This window comes from Panthera tigris, chromosome B3, assembly GCF_018350195.1.
Source record: "Panthera tigris isolate Pti1 chromosome B3, P.tigris_Pti1_mat1.1, whole genome shotgun sequence".
Taxonomy (NCBI): domain Eukaryota; kingdom Metazoa; phylum Chordata; class Mammalia; order Carnivora; family Felidae; genus Panthera; species Panthera tigris.
The window spans coordinates 52,715,262-52,740,023 of NC_056665.1; the positions used below are offsets into that span (position 1 = coordinate 52,715,262).

Sequence of the window (24,762 nt, forward strand, 5' to 3'; positions counted from 1 at the left end):
CATTTGGGACCAGCCAGGCTTTATCAGGCAACCTCAGGCCAAGATGCTACCCTTCTTGGGATGTAGGACTCAAAAAGTTTGTGACATGGACTTTAGGCCGGCTGGCTGGAGTATCTGAGATAATGCACTCAGAGAGAGCAAAGAGTGATAGAGAGCAAAGGAAAGGAAAGAGGAGATTCCTCTTCCACCCAACTGTTCTTCCAGTCTTCTCCAGGTCTTTCTGTGTAGGAATATAATATTTTATAAGAAAGAAGAAGGGTGCATCAAGTCGTTACAGCATACAAGGCAGGTGTCCTCATTCACCACTCCTTCCAAGATGACTGTATCCAAGCAGCTGGCTTCACTCTGTACTCCTTCCCCTTTCTTCTCTGTCATCTCTCTACATCCTCATTCCACGACAGCTCCATGAATTGACTTTCCTCCTTCTCTCTCTTATCTCAGTGAGCATTGTGCCTGGTTAAGGCCTAGTCCAGAACCATGTTCCTCATCAAGCCTTGCCTTCCATGCCAGCCTCAATTCTCCCTCTCCCTGAACTCTACAAGCCCCAGGAACTCAGAGGCTATGATCATGGGCTTTGGAATCAGATAGAACTAACTTTGAAACTCTTTAAAAATTTTTTCTTAATGTTTGTTTATTTTTGAGAGAGAGAGAGAGAGCATGAGCAGGGGAGGGGCAGAGAGAGAGGGACACACAGAATCCAAAGCAGGCTCCAGACTCTGAGCCATCAGCACAGAGCCTGATGAGGGGCTCGAACTCTTGGACCATGAGATCATGGCCTGAGCCAAAGTCAGACACTCAACTGACTGAGCCACCCAAGTGCCCCTTGAAACTGCTTTTTAAATTTACAGCCTTGGGTATGTTACTCAGCTTTTCAAAGGAGAGTGTAATCATATCTATCTCATAGCTAGCTCAGTGGTCATTAGTGCTATTGGCTGTGGGCTGTCTGAACTTTGCTAACACTTATGCTGTACCTTGTGTTGTTGACCAACATTATAGTTCTTCCAAATCTTACTTCTTTTGTTGGGTTATAATATCCTTAAGAAAGGGACACCTTTTCACTATGACACAATAGGGCTTATGCCAAGTAGGAATATTTGATAAATAATTTGATTAGCTAATTACAGTTTTTCTGATGCTTTTTGAGGAATAAAACTTTTCAATTCATGATAAACTTGGCTTCTTTTCTGAACACAGTAGCCTTGAGATTATTTAGGGCCTTTCCATCTCTAGCTTCCTAAGCCTCCTATGGCTCCTTGAGGGGCAGATACATCTATGTAGACTGTCCTACCTAGTGTTTCTCAGGATGGGCTGGTAGTTTTAGTAATAAGTAATTCTAAAAAAAAGAGTTAGCTATTAATCTGGCTTATTTTGTTGACATAGGGGTTCAAGATATAGTGAGGACACAGGGAGATATCTGACTTTCCTTTTCTGGAGACCAAAGAGGCCAAGAACATTGTGTGCTATCTTTACAATGAGAAGTACCTTTTCCATTAGAAGGCAGATGCTTTCATTTTCAAAAGTTAAATAGAATGGTCCTTAAAAAATGATTCCAGCTAGTAAACTTTAGGGCCCTGGAGAAAAATATCCAATTCAAGAATATACTCCAACTTTAATTCCACAGCATTTCCTCCTGTAAAGTGAATAATTTTCACTTACTCTAAGGCCTGGAAGTTGGGTATTTTGATCCTCTGTGATGAGGTTGGCAGGTATGCTGTGACTCCTGATGGTGCTGTGCTGCCTCCCCACCCCCATCCTGCCCTCTGGCCAGGGGTTAGGGAGAAAATCTCCATGATAGTTGCTACCAAACACATCTTCCACCCAACCATGTCTGGTTTTTAACTCTCCATTTCTACATTTTAACTGCACGAAACTTCAAGCCTCCCAACCAAAAACAAACAAACAAACAAAAAAAACTCCAGAAATTTCTTTGTTCATTCACTCATTCATTTATTCATTTATTCAACAAATTGGGTGCTTCCTATCTGCCAGGAATTGTGCTAGAAGATAAGAATAGGATGGAGAGCAAAACCAGACATCAGTCCTGCCTTCCTGAAGCCTGTGGTCTAAGTGGGGAGATGGAATTAGCCAAGTAATTGCATGAGGATATAATTCTAAATGACATAAAGAGATAGATGTCCTAAAGAAAGGAGTGTGATTCTGTGAGATCATATCACTGAGGAACCTATCCTAGATGTAGGGTGTGGGGTCACCTAGTTAACTAGGTGTTGGTGTGGGTGGGAGAGTCATAGGCAGAGGGGATAGCATGTGTGAGATCCTATGACAGGAGGCAACATGGTTTATTTGAGGAACCACAAGAAGGCCAATGTGGCTGTAGCATAAAGAACATAAGGGGCAAGGAGGAAAAGGGAATGAAATAAGGCTGGAGACTAAGTTAGGGGCCAGACTCTGGGTGGGACCATGTAGGACTGAGGTTTTTATTATAAGAACAATGGGAAGTTAGTTAGGGGTTTTAAGTGTGTGCAGGGGTGGAGGGTTGGGTTGACAGATGACATATTTTCATTTTCAAGGATTACCTTTTATTGCCAGGATTTGCAGTGGCTTCTGTCACTACAGAAACTATCTCTGACCTCTACCAGGCTAAATCTCAACCTTCAAACCCATCTTTCCAAATGAAATAAGAAGACAATGAGTTCTAGAAAATGCTATTTTTCTCTTTCATTGCACATTTAAAGATAGTTGAAACATAGAACCATGACTAACATTTAGGTGATTTGGCTAATCTTGATACTAGGTGGGGTTATTTTATGATACCCAGCAGATATTTGCATTTTTTGAGAAGTCAGCCTTTGGTACTTCAAGGTGAGATCATCAAATCAGGTCATCTCTAGCACTGGGAATAAGAATACAAGATATTGCTTCCCTTATGAAATCCTGTTCTAAGTTAGGCAAATAACAACAGATTTCCACCTATCATAAGTACAGTATCTGAGTCACCCAATCATTGTTAGACATGGATCTGTCTGAGGTTGTACAGCAGGGCTCTTTCAAATTGTCCCTCTACCCTTCCTGTATTTTCCTTATTTTCTTGGTTTTCAATATACATGCCCCTCCCCACCCCACCCATTCTGCCTTACTGGTACATCATAGCCGATTATTATAGGTTGGGTTCTCTGGAACAGATGCTGAGATGGAATCCGGTGTGCAAGATGTTTATTAGGGATCAGCATCTGTGAAGGAAAGAGAGGAAGTAGGATTGGGTAGAGGATGAAGTCCAACTCAATGCAGTCTTGCAAAGCCTCAGCCAACTGCATGGGGAGCTCTGAATCCAGTGTTGCCCAACACAGTGTCACTTGTCAGGCCAGAATAGGCTTAGATCTCACCCCAATCTCACCCAGTCACAGGGCAGATGTTGGCTGCCCCAGGAAGGGTGTGACCTTGGGCCAGGTGATTTTCAAAGCTGAGGCATACCCTGACCTCACTCCCTGCAGCTGGACAGCAAGTCCTTTCTTGAAAGGAGAAGTGGGGCGCATCTCCATGTCTACCACATCAGCCACCTGATGTGTATGGTGTAAGAATCCTGATTAGTGTCAAAGACAGGTCTGCAAGTCTAGTAGTAGTGAACTTTAAATTGTAATCATATCAGACAGTGGAGAGAAGCCTTCTTTTTCACCCAGAGTTATGGCCTTTCAGTAAATAAAAAAGCAATTGTTTTCAGAGACAGAATGAACTTATAAAGAAAAGCTCTACCAGTAGCTTCGAAATGGCTAAATCCATGGAAATAATACTGCAAAGCCCCACTTAAGAAACTTGAACCACTGTTTTTGAAAGGACAAAATAAAGCTTTACACAGTGTAGGGCACTTCAGTTTTCAAAGTACTTTCTCATGTCATTTGAGCCCTATAATAAGCTTGTGAAGTGAGCAGGGGAGATCTTATAACCATTTCACAGATGAGAAAGTGAGGCTCACGAAGTTTAAGTGACTTGCTCAAGATCACACTGTTGAAACCACACCAGCATTCATCCACACTCTCTTCATTGAAAGTGGGAACCTTCTTGACCCAAATCTAGGGCCAGTCAGGAATGCTCAAGATGATGGACAGGAAGTGGAAAAACAGGGCAGGGAAAGGATTCAAACTGATGAAATGGAAAAGGGCTTAGAGCGGCTTGGCTCCAAGACTTAAAAACAAAGGCGGGGCAAGCACTAATTGCTAGAATATGTAAACTACGCAAGAGAGAGAAAGCCAGTCCCCAGCCTAGCATTTTATGGAGGGTTCAGGGAAAGCAATGATGTCAGAACAATTTCCTGGAGACCAGGTAGGGGAACTGTCATCCCTACATCTCAGAGATGAATATGGAACCTGAACAAAAGGTGAATTTGGGGATTGAGAGACCAAAGCTTTTCCTCCTTGAGGTCAGAAGCCAGAATGACAAGCAAGATTAGATGTGCCTCACCTCTCCAAAGTCTAAGTGAAAGAGACTAAAAGGGATTCCTGCAATGCCAAGTCTGGAGAGATGGCACTCCATCTGCAGAACCAGGGACTGGAGGACTGTCCCCAGCCAGGGGGAACGCAGGTCAGACTACAGACTCTGAACTGAGATGACTTCTTTTTTAAGAGATGTGCATAACTGTGAGATATTAGGCTATATCTCTCCTACTCTTTACTTCCTCTCTCCCTCCCCTCTCCTCCCCTCCCTTCCCCTCTCTTTCACCCACCCCTCCCTCCCTTCCTTCCTTCTTTCCTTCCCTTCTTCCTTCTTTCGTTTTAAAGTCTGACCAAGTTATTAGGAATGAATTATTCTCACATGTCATTTTACCCTGTTTCTTTTTTAAAAAAATTATGTTATTGTGGTAAGAACACTTACACAAGATCTCCTCTCTTAGCAAATTTTTAGTTGTATGATACAGTATTGTTGCATATAGGTACAATGTTGTATGGCAGATCTCTAAAACTTATCTTGCTTAAATAAAACATTATGTCCTTTCATTAGTGACTTCCCATTTCCTCCTTACCCCACTCCCCAACAACTATTAATTCCAGTCTTTGATTCTATGAATTTGAATGTTTTAGATACCTCATATTAGTAAAATCATGTGGTCTTTGTCTTTCTATGATGGGCTTTCTTAGCATAATGTCTTCAAGGCTCATCCATGTTGTCTCATATTGCAGAATTTCTTTTTTAAGGATAAGTAATATTTCAGGTATGTATATGCCACATTTTCTTTTCCCATCTGTCAATGGATATTTAAGTTGTTTCCACATCTTGGCTATTGTGAATAGTGCTGCGATGAACGCTAGAATGCAGATATCTCTTCAAGATCCTGATTTCAATTCTTTTGCATAAATACCCAGAGTGGGATTGCTGGGTCATGTGATAGTTCTATTTTTAATTTTTTGAGGAAACTCCATACTGTTTTCCATAGCAGCTGCACCATCTGACAGTTCCACCGACAGTGTCCAATTTCTCTATGACACTTGTTGTCTTTTGTTTTGTTTTGGTAATAGCCATTCTGATAGGTGTGAGGGTAATATCTCGTTGTTTTGGTTTGCCTTTCCCTGATGATTAGTGATGTTGAGCATTTTTTTATATGCCTATTGGCCATTTGTGTGGCTTCTTTGGGGGAAATATCTACTCAAGTACTTAGCCCATTTTTAATTGGGTTATTAGGATTTTTGTTTTTGCAACTGAGTTATATGGGTTCTTTATATATTTTGGAGGCCAACCCTTTATCAGATATATGGTTTGAAAATATTTTTTCCCATTTCATATGTTGCCTTTTCAGTCTGTTGATTGGATTTTTTTGTTTGTTTGTTTTTGCTGTGAGGAAGCTTTTTAGTTTGATGTAGTCCCACTTGTCTATTTTTGCTTTTGCTGCCTGCTTTTGTGTCAGATCATGAAATTATTACCAAGACCACTGTCATGAAGCTTTTTCACTATTTCTTCTAGGAGTTCTACAGTTTCAGGTCTTAAATTTAAGTCTTTAATCCATTTTGAGTTGATTTTTGTGTATGGTGTAAGATAAGAATCCAGTTTCATTCCTCTGTATATTTACATCGAGTTTTCTCAACACTGTTTGTTGAAGAGATTATTCTTTTCCCATTGCATATTCTTGTCACACTTGTTAATTACATATGTATGGATTTATTTCTGTGTTCTCTATTTTGTTCCATTTGTCTATACGTCTTTCCTTTTGCCAGTACTATGCTGTTTTGATTATTGTACCTTTATATACACTGTGTTGAAATCAGAAAGTGTGATGACTCCAGCTTTATTCTTCTTTCTCAAGGTTGATTTGGCTGTTCATAGTCTTTTGTTGTTCTGTATGAATTTTAGAATTGTTTTTTCTATTTCTGTAAAAAATGTCATTGGGATTTTAATAGAGATTGCTTTGAATCTGTAGAGAACTTTGGATAGTATGGACATTTTCAAGAATATTAAGTCTTCAAATCCATGACCTTGAAATGTGTTTCTATGTTGTATTTTATTTCTTTCATTAGTGTTTTGTAGTTTTCAGTAAAGAAGTCTTTTACCTCCTTAGTTAGATTTATTCCCAAGTGTTTTATTCTTTTTGGCGCTATTGTAAATGGGATTGTTTTACTAGTTTCTTTTTCAGAAAGTTTGTTGTTAGTGTATAGAAATACAACTAATTTTTTGTATGTTTATTTTGCTTATTTTTTATTTAATTTATTTTTTTAGTGTACATCCAAGTTAGTTAGCATATAGTGCAACAATGATTTCAGGAGTAGATTCCTTAAAGTCCCTTACCCATTTAGCTCATCCCCCCTCCCACAACCCCTCCAGTAACCCTCTGTTTGTTCTCCATATTTAAGAGTCTTTTATGTTTTGTCCCCCTCCCTGTTTTTATATTATTTTTGCTTCCCTTTCCTTATGTTCATCTGTTTTTTATCTTAAAGTCCTCATATGAATGAAGTCATATGATATTTGTCTTTCTCTGACTAATTTCTCTTAGCCTAATACCCTCTAGTTCCATCCACATAGTTGTAAATGGCAAGATTTCATTCTTTTTGATTGCTGAGTAATACTCCATTGTGTGTGTGTATATATGTATGTATATATTATATATATCATATATACCTCTATTAAAATCCCAGTGACATACACACTGGGATACACACACACACACACACACACACACACACCACATCTTCTTATCCATTCATTCATCAGTGGACATTTGGGCTCTTTCCATACTCTGGCTATTGTTGATAGTGCTGCTATAAACATTGGGGTGCATGTGCCCCTTCAAAACAGCATACCTCTATCCCTTGGATAAATACCTAGTAGTGCAATTGCTGGGTTGTAGGGTAGTTCTATTTTTAATTTTTTAAGGAACCTCCATACTGTTTTCCAGGGTGGCTGCAACAGTCTGCATTCCCACCAGCAGTGCAAAAGAGATCCTCTTTCTCTGCATCCTCGCCAACATCTGTTGTTGACTGAGTTGTGAATGTTAGCCATTCTGACAGGTGTGAGGTGGTATCTCATTGTGGTTTTGATTTGTATTTCCCTGATGATGAGTGATGTGGAGCATTTTTTCATGTGTCGGTTGGCCATCTGGTTGTCTTCTTTGGAGAAGTGTCTATTCATGTCTTTTGCCCATTTCTTCACTGGATGATTTGTTTTTTGGGTGTTGAGTTTGATAAGTTCTTTACAGATTTTGGATACTAACCCTTTATCTGATATGTCGTTTGCAAATACCTTCTCCCATTCCATCGGTTGCCTTTTAGTTTTGTTGATTGTTTTCTTCACTGTGCAGAAGCTTTTTATTTTGATGAGGTCCCCAATAGTTCATGTTTGCTTTTGTTTCCCTTGCCTCAGGAGACGTGTTGAGTAAGAAGTTGCTGTGGTAAAAGTAAAAAAGTTTTTGTCTGCTTTCTCCTCAAGGATTTTGATAGCTTCCTGTCTTACATTTAGGTCTTTCATCCATTTTGAGTTTATTTTTGTGTATGGTGTAAGAAAGTGGTCCAGGTTCATTTTTCTGCATGTTTCTGTCCAGTTTTCCCAGCACCACATGCTGAAGAGACTGTCTTTATTCCGCTGGATATTCTTTCCTGCTTTGTCAAAGATTAGTTGGCCATATAGTTTTGGGTCCATTTCTGGGTTCTCTATTCTGTGTGTCTGTTTTTGTGCCAGTACCATACTGTCTTGATGATTACAGCTTTGTAATACATCTTGAAGTCCGGGATTGTGATGCCTCCTGCTTTGGTTTTCTCTTTCAAGATTGCTTTGGCTATTCAGGTTTTTTTCTGGTTCCATATTTTAGGAATTTTGTTTGTTCTAGCTCTGTGAAGAATGCTGGTATTATTTTGGTAGGTATTGCATTGAATATGTAGATTGCTTTGGGTAGTATTGACATTTTAACAATATTTGTTCTTCCTATCCAGGAGCATGGAATATTTTTCCATTTTTTTGTGTCTTCTTCAATTTCTTTCATAAGCTTTCTATAGTTTTCAGTGTATAGATGTTTCACCTCTTTGGTTAGATTTATTCCTAGGTATTTTATGATTTTTGGTGCAATTGCAAATGGGATTGATTCCTTGATTTCTCTTTCTATTGCTTCATTGTTGGTGTATTGGAATGCAATCGATTTCTGTGCATTGATTTTATATCCTGCAACTTTGCTGAATTCATGAATCAGTTCTAGCAGTTTTTTGGTGGTGTATGTTGATTTTGTATCTGGCAATTTTACTGAATTAGTTTATTAGTTCTAACGGTTTTTCATGGAGTCTTTAGTGTTTTCTACATATAAGATCATGTTGTCTGCAAATAGGGACTTCCTCTTTTCTGATTTAGATGACATTTATTTTTCTTGCCCATTTGCTCTAGCTAGTACTTTCAGTAACATGTTGAACAGAAGTGGTGAAAGTGGGCATCCTTGCCTTGCTCCTGATGATAGAGGAAAAGCTTTTAGTTCTTCACCATTGAGTCTGATATTAGCTGTGGGTTTTCATATATGTCCTTTATTATATTGAGGTAATTTCCTTCTATTCCTAGTTTGGTGAGAGTTTTTATCATGGAATGATGTTGAATTCTGTCAAAAACATTTTTTCATCTGGAGACAATCATGTGATTTTTATCCTTTATTCTGTTAACATGAGGTATCTCATTAATTGAATTTTATATGTTGAAACATCCTTGTATCCCAGGGATAAATTCCACTTGGCTTTGGTGTATGATCCTTTTAGTGTGCTGCTGGATTCAATTTGTAAGTATTTCACTGAACATTTTTGCATCTTTATTCATCAGGGATATTGCCCTACAATTTTATTTTTTCATATATGGTGTCTTTGCTTTTGGTATCAGGGTTATGCTGCCCATAAAATGAGTGTGAAAGTGTTCCTTTCTTTTCAATCTTTTCTAAAAGTTTGAGGATTGGCATTAATTCTTTAAATGTTTTGTAGAATTCACCAGTGAAGCCATCTGGTCCTGGGCTTTTGTTTATTAGGAGGTTTTTAATTACTGATTCAACCTGAATGCTAATTATAGGTCTGTTTAGATTTTCTATATCTTTATGATTCAGTCTTGGTAGGTTGTATGTTTCTAGGAATTTATCCATTTCTTCTAGGTTATTCAATTTGTTGCTGCATGATTGTTCATAGTAGCCTGTTATGATCCTCTTTTATTTCTGTGGCATCAGAGGTAATGTCTCCTCTTTCATTACTGATTTTATTTATTTTAGCCTTCTTTTTTCCTTAGTCTATCTAAGGATTATTCAATTTCATTTATCTTTGGTTCTTGAAAGAACCATTTCTTGGTTTCATTTTGTTGTTGTTATTGTTGTTGTTTTTGTTTTGATGTGGGGGGGCAGAGGGATAAGGAGAGACAGAACCCCAAGCAGGCTCCATGCCAAGCACAGAGCCCAACATGGGACTGAACCCACAACTGTGAGATCATGATGTGAGTCCAAATCAAGAGTTGGAGTGTAACCAACTGAGCCAGCCAGGCACCCCAGTTTTTGTTTTTGTTTTTAATTTAATATAATTTAATTTTTTAACCTATTTAATTTGAGAGAGACAGAGACAGTGTGAGTGAGGGAGGGATACAGCGAGAGAGAGAGAGGGAGTAGGAGAGAGAGAGAGAGAGAGAGAGAACAAGAGAGAGAGAGAATCCCAAGCAGGCTCTGCATTGTCAGCACAGAGCCTGTTCCAGGGCTCAGACCCATGAAACTGTGAGACCACAACACGAGCCAAAACCAAAAATCAGATGCTTAACTGAATGAGCCACCCAGGAGAACCTGTTTTGTTTTTGTTTTTTAAATTAATTTCTTATTCTCTGTTTCATTGATTTTTGCGCCAATCTTTGTTATTTCCTTGCTAATTTTTGGCTGAGTTTGTTCTTTTTCTAGCTCCTTGAGGTGTAAAGTTAGGTTGTTTATTTGAGATCTTTATTCTCTCTATCCCTTCTTCTTTTTACTCTCAACAAATTTCCCTTTTAGTACTGCTTTTGCTACATATCATAAATCTTGGTGAGTCATAGGGTTTTTTTGTTGTTGTTGTTGTTGGTTTGACCTGATGTATTTTCTAATTTCCTTTTGATTTCTTCTTTGAACCAATTTTTGTTCAAGAATATGTTGCTTAGGGGTGTCTGAGTGGTGTTCAACTTTGAAGCACTTTGGAGCATCCAACTTAGCTCAGATCATGATTTCCTGGTTCACGGGTTTGGGCTCCACATCAGGTTCTCTTCTGACAGCTCAGATCCTGGAGGCTGCTTCAGATCCTGTGTCTCCCTCTCTTTGCCCCTCCCCTGCTCACACTCTGCTCTCTCTCTCAAAAATAATAAATAAACATTAACAAAAGAGTATGTTATTTAATTTCCACATATCTGTGAATTTCACAGATTCCTTTTGGTATTGATTTCTAGATTCATTTCATAAAAGATACTTGGTATGATTTCAGTCTTCTTAAACTTGTTAAGCCTGGTTTTGTAACCTAACATGTGATCTATCCTGGAGAAAATTCCATGTGTACTTGAGAAGAATGTATGTTCTCCTGCTGTTGGTTAGATATGCCTCTTAGGTTCATTTGGTCCACAGTGTTGTTCAAATCCTGTGTTTCCTTATTGGTCTTCTGTCTGAATGTTCTATTCATTATTAAAAGTGAAGTATTGAAGTCTCCTGCTATTATTGTGTTGCTATTTATTTCTCCCTACAGTTCTGTCAATGTTTGCCTTATATACTGAAGTGTTCTAATATTGGGTGCAATTATATATTTATAATTGTCATATCTTCCTAGTAAATTGACCCTTTTATCCTCATATAATGCTCTTTGTTTCTTCTAATAGTTTTTGACTCAAAGTTTATTTTGTGTGGTATATCTATAGCCACCTCTGTTCTCTCTTGGTTACCATATGTATGGACTCTCTTTTCCCATCTCTTCACTTTCAGCCTATGTATGTACTTAAATTTAAATTGAGTTTCTTATAGATAGCATATTGTTGGGTCTTTTTTTCTTATCTATCCAGCCACTTTATGTCTTTTGATTGGGGAGTTTAATCCATTCACATTTAAATTACTTGTAGGCAAGGATTTAATATTGCCATTTTGTTTTCTGTTAGTCTTGTAATTCTTTTTGTGTCTTTCCCTCTCTTGCTGTCTTATTTTGTATTTTGTTGATTTTTTGGTATTGATATTTAAAAAAAATTTTTTTAACGTTTATTTACTTTTGAGAGAGAGACAGAGAGACAGAGGTGTGAGCAGGGGAGGGGCAGAGAGAAGGAGACACAATCTGAAGCAGACTCCAGGCGCTGAGCTGTCAGCACAGAGTCTGACATCGGGCTCAAACTCATACACTGCAAGATCATGACCTGAGCTGAAGTTGGATGCCTAACAGACTGAGCCACCCAGGCACCCCATAGTATTGATATTTTTAAAATTCTTTTCTTTTTCTTTTGTGTAATTTCTATAGGTATTTTTGGTGTTGGTGGTTACTTTGGGCTTACGTAAAATATCTCATAATTATAACAATCTATTTTAAGCTCATAAAAACAGTCTATTTTAAGTTGTTCAATCACATATAAAAACTTTACGCTATAACTTCTCTCTTCACATTCTTTTTTTTAATTTTAATTTTATTATTTTTTTTTACTTTATAAAACTCAATTTTTATTTGAACACCCATGTTTCCCACAGAAGTAGTAGGAAACTTAAACTCAGTCCTATTCATAATTTTCTATCTCCTTGTGGGGCTCTGAGAGTGCCCTGGAATTCAGGAGTTGGACCTCTCCAATCTTCAAGCATCTTTTCACATTCTTTGTTGTTGTCACAATTATATCTATTCATACTGTTTCTTTTTTAATGAATTGTTAGTTATAGTTAATACTTTTGTCTTTTTTATACTAGGATTAAAACTAATTTACCTACTACCATTACAGTAACACAGTATTCTGTATTTGCATATATATTTACCTTTACTAACACATTTTATACTTTCTTATGCTATTGTGCTGATGTCTGGTGCCTTTTCATTTCAACTTGAAGAACTTCCTTTAGTATTTCTTGTAAGGAGGTCTAATGGTGATGGACTCCCTTTACCTTTTGTCTGAAAGTCTTTATCTCAGCTTCATTTTGCAGGATAGTTTTGTTGGGTACAGTATTCTTGGTTGGTATTTTTTTTCCCCTTGAGTACTTAAAATTTATCATACCACTTCTTTCTAACCTGCAAGGTTTCTGCTAAGAAATCACTGATAGTCTTATGACTATCTTATGAATATGATAGTCTTGGAATTTTGACAATTTGACTATAATGTGTCTCAGTGTGATTTTTTTTTTTTTTGCTTCTTCTTTTTTGATCTTTTTTGGGCTTCTTGGACTTGGATATCCATTTCCTTACCCAGACCTGGGGAGAAATGTTCAGCTGTTATTTCGTTGAATAAGCTTCTTGGTCCTTTGTCTCTTTTCTCCTTCTGGAATTCCCCCAATGTGTATGTCAGCTTGTTTAGTGATGTCTCATAAGTCCCTTAAGCTTTCTACACTCTTTAATTCTTCCCCCACCCCCACCCCCTTTTTCTCTTCTGACTGAATTATTTCCTATGACTTATCTTAAGATTCACTGACCCTTTCTTCTATTTGATCTAGTCTGTTTTTGAACCAGCTCTAGTGAATTTTTAAGTTTAGCTATTGTGTTCTTCAGCTCCATAATTTCTATTTGTCCTTTTTTATATTTTCTATTTCTTTATTGAAATTATCACTTTATTCATATTCTCATGGCCTCAGTGTGCATTTTTATGACAAGTTATTTTGAATTCTCTGTCAGGCATAGCATATAACTCTATTTCATTAGGATTGTTTTGTGAAGATTTATTGTGTTCCTTTGTGACATCTTTGCCTGATCCTTCATTTTCCTTGATGCTGGGTTGGTCTGCAGTAGACAAAATAGCCACCTCTCCCAGACTGGCTGTGTACAGGAGAAGACCCACACCAATCAGCCTTGCCAGAGATTCTAGGGACCTCCCAATCTTTTGTGCTAATCTAACCCACTTTCTATGTTCTTTGCAGCTCCTAGATGTCTAGAGTATGCTGGGTCCTATCAGTGCACTGGAACAAGTGAGATTGAAGCCATCAAAGCCAAACTTGGGACCATCTGTCCAATTTTTCCTTCCTCAGGGAGAATCTTGGAACTGTCTATCTATCTATTTATCTATCAATCTATCTATCTATCTCTGCTTGTTCTGTGCTGAACCAGGAAGGTATACTATGGTGACTGTCAACCCAAATCTCTGTAGCTGTTCTCACTAGCCCCCAGGCAGTCAGATTATGTCAGGTCATATCAGAACTCCAAGACAGGCAAGTTAGAACCAGTCCTTTGGGAAGCTCCCAGAAAAGTTGTGGTGTTGGAAGCCTGAACCAGCTCTTTCCCTTGCCAGGGAGAAGCAGGCAGCTATGGTTTAGCTTGCTTTCTCTGTGCTGAGCAGAGGGGGAGATGCCATGGGATTTCCCAGTCCAAGTCATTGTCTCTGTTCCCCTCTGAGTGGCTAGACTGTGTTGGGCTCATAAGAGCCCCAAGACTGGCAAGACAGAAGCCAATTCTCTGGGGAGCCCTTTTTGGAAAAGTTGGACCATTGGATGAATGAACTAACTCTTTCCCTCCCTGTGAAAACCTAGGACCTAGGGAGTCTCTTGCTGATCATATGGTACTGTGCTGGGGGTAAGAATTCTGGCAAAAATTATGTCCTGAATTTCCCTCCTGGCTACAGTGACCCTGGCTTCATGTTTGCCTGGGGTGCAAAACCTTTCAATTAGTTTCTGAACTTCTCACAAAAGGAACTTGTCTGTGAATTGCTGCTGAACAAATGTGTTTGTGGATAAAGAAGGTCTTCCCACTCTGCCATCTTGCTCATGTCACTCTGGGATATGTTCTTGAATGGAATGTGTGTTGCTTTCTTAAAGCTGTGCATATAAGCACATAGTCTTCAAACTTCCCCTTCTTCTGTGATCAGAAGAAGACCCCAATATCTGGGCACCAGTAGGTATCCTGGCAAAGAGACCCAGCTGGATGTCTTTGAGGGAGAGGGATTGTACAGGTTCCCTGTGCTCTACCTCCATTCCCAAGACTGGGCAATATAAGAAAACTGGGAAATGAGAGTCTTCCTCCTGGGGCCATGGCTGGGGTAAAACTACCCACCACTTGTGGGTCTGCCCCTCTTAAAGCACCCCAGTGATTGGCATTGATCCCAGAGAGCAGAAAACATTACTATGATACCTAAGGAGCCCAGCAATACTCTTAGAAAAGAGGCTTGCATACAACCAAGCCACTAGAGAACAATAACTTTAAAAAATAATAATAACATTAGGATGTAAAGATTTCAGTAGAACACCAAAAAAAAAAAAAAACCACAAAACTTTCTGAAGCCAAAAGACAAGATCTGCAAATTAAGTAGATAGAAAAGAGAGAGATAATACTTAAGTAGTAGAAAATAAATTCCCCAAGCTAAAAAAAGACCCAAGTCTGCTGATTGGAAGATTTTGGCAAGTTCTGGGCAAGACAAATGAGTCATAGCTTGGTAAATGCCTGAAGTCTAAGGATAAAAAGAAAATATTACAATTTTCCAGAAAGAAAGTACAAGTTACTTACAGAGGAAGAAGGATCATGGGGGCATCAACTTTCTCTTTTGTAACACTTGAAGCAGAGAAGATTGAGGTGAATCATGTGAAGATTACTAAGGAAAAAAATAGTTCATACCAAAAATCCTGTAGCAAGACATTGTTCCCCTGTCAGAGTTAAAGAAATACATTTGAAGATATGCAAAGATTCAAAGGATGTGTCACCCACATCTTCCATCAGTAAAAAAGATTTTAATAAAAGATCTAACCAAATAATAAATGAATCAGTTTAAAGGCTTCAAGATGGAGGGAGGATAAAAAGGAAACAAACTGTGATGAGCAAGAATCCTTACAATATATAACTAGTTACACTCATATGGATAATAATAGAGTATTTGGGGATGTGTAATAGAAGCACTCAAAATAGAAAAGACATATTTGAAGGGAAATGCTAATAATAGCCTGGAACTAAAAGTACTAAAGAAGAAAGAGGGGAAGGAAAACTTTACCACAGGTCTCATTTTGGTGTGAGAGTGGGAAGTGAAAGCATTCTAAAGGATTCATCCTTCAGAGGAAAAAGAACAGCATTTTGGGGGGGAAACAGTTGGACTCTTATCTTCATATAACGGAAGATATCCATTTTGTCACCCTATGTAGAGATCCCAGATTAACAAGGAAAATAAAAGAATTGAATAGCAACTCTAACTAATTAATACAAAGGGAGTGGGGGGTGAAATAAGTAATAAACAAAATAGAAGAAACAAGTCACTGAGGACTTGTTTGCTAAATACAGTGCATACTTTTCAGTGTGAAGGTTAATCTTACTTGACCTCTCTGCAACCTTTGGTGGTCTTCACCACTCCCTCCTTCTTGCCATTCCTTCCCATCCTGGCTTCCTTGACATTATTTTCTCCTATGTTCTCTCCTATTTTTTTTGACCATTCCTTCTTAGGCTCCTTCAACTGTTCTTTAATCTCTATTCACCTTGATTGCTAGTGTTCTCCAGGGTTTTGCCCTACTTCCTCTGTACAGACTCTCCCTTGGTGATTTAACCTACTTCCAAAGCTTCTGACCATCACCTAACATAGATGACTTCCAAAATTTCTCGGCAGACAGGGCCTCTCTTCTGAGTGCTAGACCCACAGGGCCAACTACCAGTGGTGTGGTTCCATTTGGAGACCCACAGGGACCTCAAACTTGGCACATCCAAACTTTCCCCAAGTCTCCTGTTCTTGTATTCCTTAAAAACAAAACAAAACAAAACAAAAACCTTTATGAAGTCAGTGGAAGAAAGTACCATATCACTTAATTTTTTTTAATGTATATTTACTTTGAGAGAAATAGAAGCAGAGAGAGAAGAAGAGAGAGAATCCCAAGCAGACTCTGCTGTCAGCATAGAGCCCAATGCAGGACTCGAACCCACAAACCATGAGATCATGACCTGAGCCAAAGTCAGATGCTTAACCATCTGAGTCACCTAGACACCCCATATCAATTTACTTTTTATTGCTTTATTAGTTATAGCAAGATGTTTTCATGTTTTGTCGATCAGTTGTGTGTGTGTGTGTGTGTGTGTGTGTGTGTGTGCAAATCTTTGCTTGATATTCTTTATACCCCTTCCTTCCTCTCTGACTTGTGCCTTAACTTGGGTCCTGATAAACACCTCAATCAAATTACTGCAACACTTTCCTGAGTGTTCCTCCTGCTCCTGGTCTGCTAGTTTATGCAACCAGACTAAATTCTTCAGTCTGAGTGATATATTTATTAGACAACTCTGACTGTGCCACTCTCCTGCTTAAAATATTTCAATGGCTTCCTGTTGCCTTTGGAATGAAAACCAGGCATGCTAGCATGGCCCACACAGCGCCTCCATGATCCAACTCCTGCCTTCTCTTTCTAGCCTAGTTCTTGCCACTCCACACTTCTACCTTATATCCTTTCTTCTAGCTTCTGGGAGGCGCCTCTCCTCTGTTTCATGCTATTACAGTACTCATCTCTGCCTTTTGTGCCCTCTCCCCCTTCTCCCTCTGGTTAACTTTCATTCATTCTTCAAAACCTACCTCTGGTGTTCCCTCTGGTGAGCCTTCCTCACTCCTGACCCCACCTCTCTGGAAGGGTTAGCTGCCCCAACTAGGAGCCCCCACTGCAATTGTGTTTACACATCCTGGTGGTACAGCCCATTGTTTTATAATTGCCTTTTCATCTGTCTGTCTTCTTGCCAGTCTGTGAGCTCCTTGAGTATAGGTCTACATCTTCCTCATCATTATAGTCTCAGAACTTAAAGCAAACCTAACATACAGTAAACATTCAATACATTTTTGAATGATTGAAGTTGTGATAAAATGAAGCACTCTTGCTATACTTTCTTTCTGAGACTCCTTTCCTGACCATAGAATTCATTCATTTATTTAGAAGGGGGAGTAATCAAAGTAATCGAAATACCTCCATCCCCTCTGCTCAGTGAGAGAGGGTGCCTCCTTGAGAAACTTTCTCCACCGCGGGTAGTGTTTGAAGAAGGTTCCCTATATCTGCTTACTTTGTAAAATTTCCATCTTTGGGCCCTGGCCTTGTTGACCTTCCTGTTACACTTCTTTGGGAGCACTGTTAATACCATGTCTTCCCCTAAAAGCCCTCCCTCCCTGTTTCATAAAAGGACCCAAGCCTGAATGTCCAAGCAGACACTGGACAGTCAGCTCTAAAGGGTGCCTTGTTGGAGTCCTCTCCCCTTTCTGTTTGCCATTGCTTGATTCATGCTGAGTTTCAGGTGGGGTCCTATGAGCTGCAGCTGGGGCCTCCTGATATAGTGCTTTAGACTGTTTTATGGTGGACCCTCCTGGAGTGGGGGACCAGAGGGCAGAAGGCAGTACAAGGCAAGGACATTGCTCAGACTTGAACAGGAATTTATTAGTCAGAACTCTTCAGAGAAACAGAAGTATCCCATACTATTGGCTGTATACATACATACATATGTATGTATATATATATATATATATATATATATATGATGTATATATAGACAGGTTTTATATGCACTTATATATGTAAATTATATATTATATATGTATAGTATATATTATAAAGAATTATATATACTACATAATATATATGCTATTTATATTATACATATGTGTGTGTGTGTGTGTGTGTGTGTGTGTGTATATATATATATATATATATATATATATATATAGTTTATATATATACTATAAGGAATTGGGTTAATGTGATTATGGAGGCTGACAAGATGTGCAGCATGAGTTGGCAAGGTGGAGACTCAGGAGATCTGATGATGTGGTTCCAGTGAAGTAGCTAGTAGTCTTGAGACTCAGAAAGAGCCAGTGTTTCAGTCTGCGTCCTAAGGCAGGAAAAAGTTGATGTCCCAGTCTAAGGCAATCAGGCAGGAGGAATTCTCTCTTACTCTAGGGAGAGTTAGCCTTTTTGTTCTACTCAGGCCTTCAGCTAATTGGATGAGAACCACCCACATTGGAAGGGGCAATTTGCCTTACTCAGTCTATGAATTTAAATGCTAATCCCATCCCAAAACACACTCACAGAAATACTCAGAATGTTTGACCAAATATCTGGGCACCCCATGGCACACAAGCTGGCACATAAAATTAACCATTTCAGAGGGCAATAGAGTGAGAAGGTGGTCCCTACCTCGAGCTGTTGGAAGAAACATATAACCTACACACACCCAAACACATGCGTGCACACACGCGCATGCACACACACACACCTGCCTTGTAACTAGGCTTCCCAAAAAGGGTAGTTTGACTTCCTAATAGGTAATTTTGGGAATTTATGGAGGCATTTGTCACTATCACAATTTGTCACAATGATGGGAGTGGGAGTGCCACTGGATGGGGGTGTCAGATGTTCTGCCATGGTCGGGATACTCTATACCGCAAGGTACTGTCAACATGACATTCAAACGTCCCACTAGATATTTATGTCCATGAAAACCCTGTTCGTAATTATCTGGGTCTAGCATGCAACTCCATCTTACATATAAACATGAAGGATTTTTTTTTCAGTTTTAACATAAACTGAATTTCTCTAGGAATGCAAAATTGAATGAAGGTGGTACATTTTGTTCAGGACGTTACTGAGAATTGTTCCTAGCAATGCCAATCACAGTATTTGAGTCTACACATAGGTGCAGACATCTAACTACTCATTAGGTCTTCCACTGTAGCTGTGTACACAATTTTCCAGGTATTTAAATACTTAATATTTTACTATAAAATTGCTTTTCTTGCTCTTTGATTATAACACAGTGAGTACTTATTTATAATTTTTTTTGAAATTATGGATTTTGAAGGGGAAATTCTGTATGTAGGCAGATTACATTATTTATGGTTTTCATTTGAGCATAACAAAGGGAGAGTTATAAATTGTTATAAAAAGAGGCATTTGGGTCTAATGTGGCTGAGAGCCACTATTCTAAGTGAACCATTGCCTCCGAAGAAATGCTCATCTATCTGTCATGCCCAAACCTGGCTCCAACAGGTCTCATGCTGTGAGGAGGCTAGGTAGGTCCCCAATAATTTATCTTCTGTTTTGGGAAACTTCAGAAATTCACAAGTCCCAGGGCACTTGGCTGTCTCAGTCAGTGGAGCATGTGACTCTTGATGTCAGGGTTGTGAGTTCGAACCCCACCTTGGGTGTAGAGATTAGTTTAAAAAATCTTTAAAAAAATTAACAAGTCTCTAAGTAACTGGCTAATATGCCTACTCATCAGTGTCACTGAGATATTTCTTTGTTCAATCACAGGCTGGCAAGATCAAGAGGGATTTGTGTCTATTTCCTTCTAAGGACTTACAGATTCTGCCTCCTCCATGAAAGCTGCCTGGATCAAGTGTACCTTGAGAAAGCTCTCTCTCCCCTTCTCTGCTCTGCCTACACTTGCTCCACCTTAAATTCTTTTTAATGAAATCATTTCTTATCTCCTCAAATGGATTATAAATTCCTTGAGAAGAGAAATTGATGTCCCACCTCCCAAGGCGCTCATTAAGAATGTTGAATGAATGGGGGCACCTGGATGGCTCGGTTGAGTGTCCAGCTTTGGCTCAGGTCATGATCTCATGGTCCATGAATTTGAGCCCCGCATAGGGCTCTGTGCTAACAGCTCAGAGCCTAGCTCAGAGCCTGGAGCCTGCTTCAGATTCTGTGTCTCCCTCTCTCTCTGCCCCTTCCACACTCATGCTCTGTCTCTGTCAAAAATAAACATTAAAAAAATTTTTAAAAATGTTGAATGAACAAATAAGTAAATGATGAATGAATAAATGAATGTGTAATTTGGGGGAGTATAAGAGATGGTGCTACCAATTTAATACCAATATCTTTGGAAATCAAATAGGGGGGACTATTTTGTGCTTTATACCCAGCCAGCTCACTAGCTGAACTCCTAGTGATGCCTTGGGCTTTAATCAGGAATTTAATTAGCCCTGGCACTTGATTCTGGAAGAAATGGAGAACAACAATGAGCACAAGTAGGAGAGAACTAGATTGTTACCAGCCTGACATATGGTGCCATGTATCATCCACTGGCTTTCATTTAGGTCTGGACTAAGTCCTAGGTAACTCTACTTCTAAACGTTAGAAGTGCTTATTTTCTTTCTAGGTTCCAGATGATTAAGACCTTTTTATTGGCTGTCTGAAACCAAAAGCATGAGGTCCTTTGGATGATTAGGGGTATATACAAAATAGTTGCCGATATAGCAGGTATAGGTAACACAGTTCAAAACACTGGGCTTGATTCCTGACATTTTCCACCAATTAGCTGTATGGCAATGCACAAGCCAGTTGATATTTCCAGGTAGAAAAGTCTCTGAATCAACACAATGCAGTAAACAACTATTTAAATGAATAACACTGTGATGTACCATGAAGCTAAAGAACCTCAAAATTTAAGGCCCTTCATTGCACTGGCCTCTTTCCAAGGCCCTGTGCCTCCTTTTATCAGATGGTATTATTACCCTAAACCTGGGTCTCCTGTTAAGGTTCCTTCCAGGTTCAAAATTCTGTTTCTGGCGAATGGCCTTGAAGAGGGGCATTTTCTACTATATGACTTACCCAGTTTTATAACTTACTGTTTTTGAATTTTCAAGGCTAATGCTGTGTCTAGGTACATTGCTCCTAGATACTTAGTACAATTTTGGACCATTCTGATAAAGAAAAAAACTAAGTGAAAGTCTAGATCTGTGAGATTTACCAGTACAATGTTTAAGCTTGAGCCACATTCTATGTTTTCTTGTAGCTGAGAATTCTACCAGAAAAATTCTTTTACTGTAAGGTCCATGTCATGTTCCAATTAGTTTTGCTCAGGTTCCATTTCTTGTTGTTCCAGAGTCCCAACATTTGACTTAAATATTGCAGAGGCACTTCCTTCGTTTTCCTAGAGGAGTTTTGGCCTCTTGGAAGCCATGGCTGGGAGGTGCTGGGGAAACCATGAATTGAGCTGACAGTGTTCAGTAAAACAGGTCTTTACTGTGTAGCAACCTGATTTAGGCACCTACAGTAATGGAACTGGGAAATTTGGGGGGGTTCTTAGGAAGTCTCTTCATTATTTGCCAGGTAAGTATGAGGCACAAGCCCCAAGGTTTAGTGTCATACTGCTAGCCCAAGAGGAGAGAACAGAGAAGGCTGATGGTGGAGGAGATGAATATCTTCAGGCTGAAAGTCCTTACAATGAAACCTTTCTTCACAGTCTTCTGAGTCTTCACAACTTCTTGCCCTCGCAACAATAGGCACCACGGGGTATCTGTCCTCAACTGCTTTCCACAGCCACTATAAGGGCCTTGTCCTAGAACAACCTGGTTTGGGCACTCACCCCAATCAAACTGAGAGTTTATCTGGGCTCAGGAATTCTCTTAATTACTTCATTTTTCTTGTTACTGGCATTTTATTACTTTTTTTGTGGAAAGGGGATCAAGAACTCTTTTCTGTTTATTCTTCTTGATTTTCATAAAAAAATGGTTATAGCTCTACTTCTGACTTCAATTTGTGTCAAACACAAGCTGCAGCATTCTGTTATTGTTTTGTCTCTAACCCTATTTTCCCAATATGTAACCACTTTCTCTTCAGAATTATGACCCACTAGGATCCCTACTGTTGACAGTAACAACTCCAGATCAGTGGACCACTTAAATGGATTTCCTGTTAACATTTACTCTGCCTGTCTGAAATTTGCATTACTATTTAAGCTTTTTTTCATTTAATTTACATCTATTTGTTAGTTGAATTTAGATTGGTGTTTGGTTTTGAACCAGCTTTGAATTTGTCTTTTTATTTTTATTTTTTGGCTCATAATTATCTTTTAGTTTATATTATTTTCCTGTTTCTCAACCATCCATGAACTGGATTAGAACTGTGCTCTAGGGGTGCCTGAGTGGCTCAGTCTGCTGAGTGACCAACTCTTGATTTTGGCTTGGGTCATTATCTCATAATTGTGGGATCAAGCCCCACATCGGGCTCTGAGGTGAGTGTGGAGTCAGCTTGAGAGAGAGCTTGGGCTCTCTCTCTCTCAAATAAAAAACAAAAAGAACTGTGTTCTAACCCAGCTCTGATCAGTGTGTGACCTTGTCTTCCAGCATGTATTACTTGATTTGATCGTACTAGGTCTTAATAAACATGGTTTTTACTCACTTATTTCTATGTTAGCATTTTTGGACCAATTCCCAAACTTACTTGGGAATACATTGTTATCATATGAGCCTAATGGTAATTAGGAATAGCCAGAATAATTCCCAACAAGTTATGACTTTATAAATATTAATCTTTGGAAATGAGAAACGTCTACATTTAAATAAAGGAGAGTATCCACTCTGTTAGGGGCTGGTGGAGTGTCCTCTCACTGAGAGGAGTATGTAAGGATAGCCCCATTCCATGTGCTGCCTGATTTTAAAATAGCACCAAGCCTATCATTGTGCTGCCCAGTCTTCAAGGGGTCTGAGAGATGCTGTGAATAGTGTCAGGAGGGACACGTTGTTGTGCAGATTAAAAAAAAAAAAAAAAAAAAAGCACGGTCTTTAGGTCTTCTGATTTTGTCCACAACTTAGATCCTCCTCTTTCCCACCCTGCATGCCAGTCTTCTGTTGTCCTGTTGCAGAGCGTGTCAAAAACCCTGCGGTTTCAGAGATTTGGAGTGTTTTCTTTTGGGGTGGGGGGAAATCCACACAGAAAAACATTTGAAATCCCTGTGATGATTAAGAGGTGGAGAGGAGATGCAGCATGGGGAAGGCTGGAAGGGAACATGCCAGCATCTTTCTCTCCCTCACTCTTCTCCCAGGGTTTCTGAGTAGTGGAACTAAGAAGGAGATGACTTAGAGGGGTGTTCCAGACACACCTGGGAGTGGCAGGTGGAGGCATGGGAGGGCTATGCTGTGCTGTACAGTTTGCAAGCACTTTAATGTTATTTCATGAGGATAGGTCAGTGGCTCCAGAGCCATTTTATAGTCATAGAAATCGGATTTCAGGGTGGTTAAATAAATTTCCCAAGAGCACACATTTGTAAAAGAAAGGGTAGAGCCACACCAAAATCCAAAAATCTGGTGTTGGAAAGCTCCCATGCTACAAAATATCCTCTCTTGGTTCATCTTTGACACCTCAACTTCTACTTCTTTAGGAACTTGATGGATTTTTTTCTCCTATAGGACATCTGCATTTTAATTCCTTATGAAGCATTATGTCTCAGTGTGAATTAGCCAGTTGGCTCCTTCCCACCCAAAAGCAGCTTCCCAAAGAAGGACCTTTTTAGCAAGCAGGGAAGGAGAGGGCTGGAGAGGGCCAGGCATGGTGTGCACTTATAGGCCACCCAAGAGCCCAGACTCTTGTGGTGGTGATGGCACAGTGGTAGGGGTGTGGAGAGAGCTCCAGAGAAGGTGGCCTAGGAGACCACTGGAAGAGAAAGCAGAAAAAGGGCAGAAGGTCAACTTCATTCTTTATACTGGGCCAGCTAAGGCCTGTCCAGAACCCTTGTGGTTCCAGCAGTCATTTGGTATAAAAGAAAATACTGAATTCCTTTGAGCCATTATTGAGGCTTGAAAGTTTGGAAGCTCTGTGTTAGTAGCACTCTGGGAACAGTTCAGCCAGAAGTGGGATATGTTCCCTGCAGACCTATAATTCTAGGAACTGCATTGTTTCCTAATTGGATCACTAGTTCTGAACTCATAGTACTATAAAAGGGGCCCTTTTTAGCAGAAGAAAAACTCAGAGGGCCTACAATCAGCAACTGACACCCACAGGAGTAGGGACTTGCCCAAGGCCACACAGTACGTTCACTTCATCCAAAGTTCTTGCAATCAAGTGCACTTGAAAAACCCTAATGGGAGAGGTTGGGGAGGGAAGGCGGAAAACATTTTATCAAGCATTAGATCATGACAAGTTCTTCTCAGAAGATTCTCTATACTTCCAGAAGTTTAAAAATGTGATGACTGAAGGGGGCCTAGTGTATATTTTTAAGCATTTTGGTAGTATTACTGACATTTGAGGATTTCTACTTGGCTTTTACTGTTTGGATGGTTAACAGCAGCAGCAACAAACTCTTATATAAAACTTATTTCTAAATGCCAATTTGCATAAATGCCTATTAATTTCCCTTTGTGCTACCATATCAGGTAAGGGCCACACAGTTAAGAGAAAGCCCCTGCTTTTTCCCTGCTCATTCAGCAGCAGATCAGGGAAGAGCACTGGGCCTGGCAATCAGGTCTCCTTCCTCTGAAGAGGTCAGAGCCCTCAAAACT

General features: G+C 39.4%; 1 long non-coding RNA gene across 1 annotated transcript; it reads right to left on the bottom strand.

The window, feature by feature from the left end:
* Nucleotides 1-1,942: 1,942 nt before the first annotated feature.
* On the bottom strand, nt 1,943-22,046 carry LOC122239470. The gene is made up of 3 exons (XR_006218631.1): nt 21,112-22,046; nt 16,096-16,256; nt 1,943-3,188 (listed from the first exon to the last, which is right to left on the bottom strand). It is a non-coding gene; the product is annotated as an uncharacterized LOC122239470 (long non-coding RNA).
* Nucleotides 22,047-24,762: the final 2,716 nt, after the last annotated feature.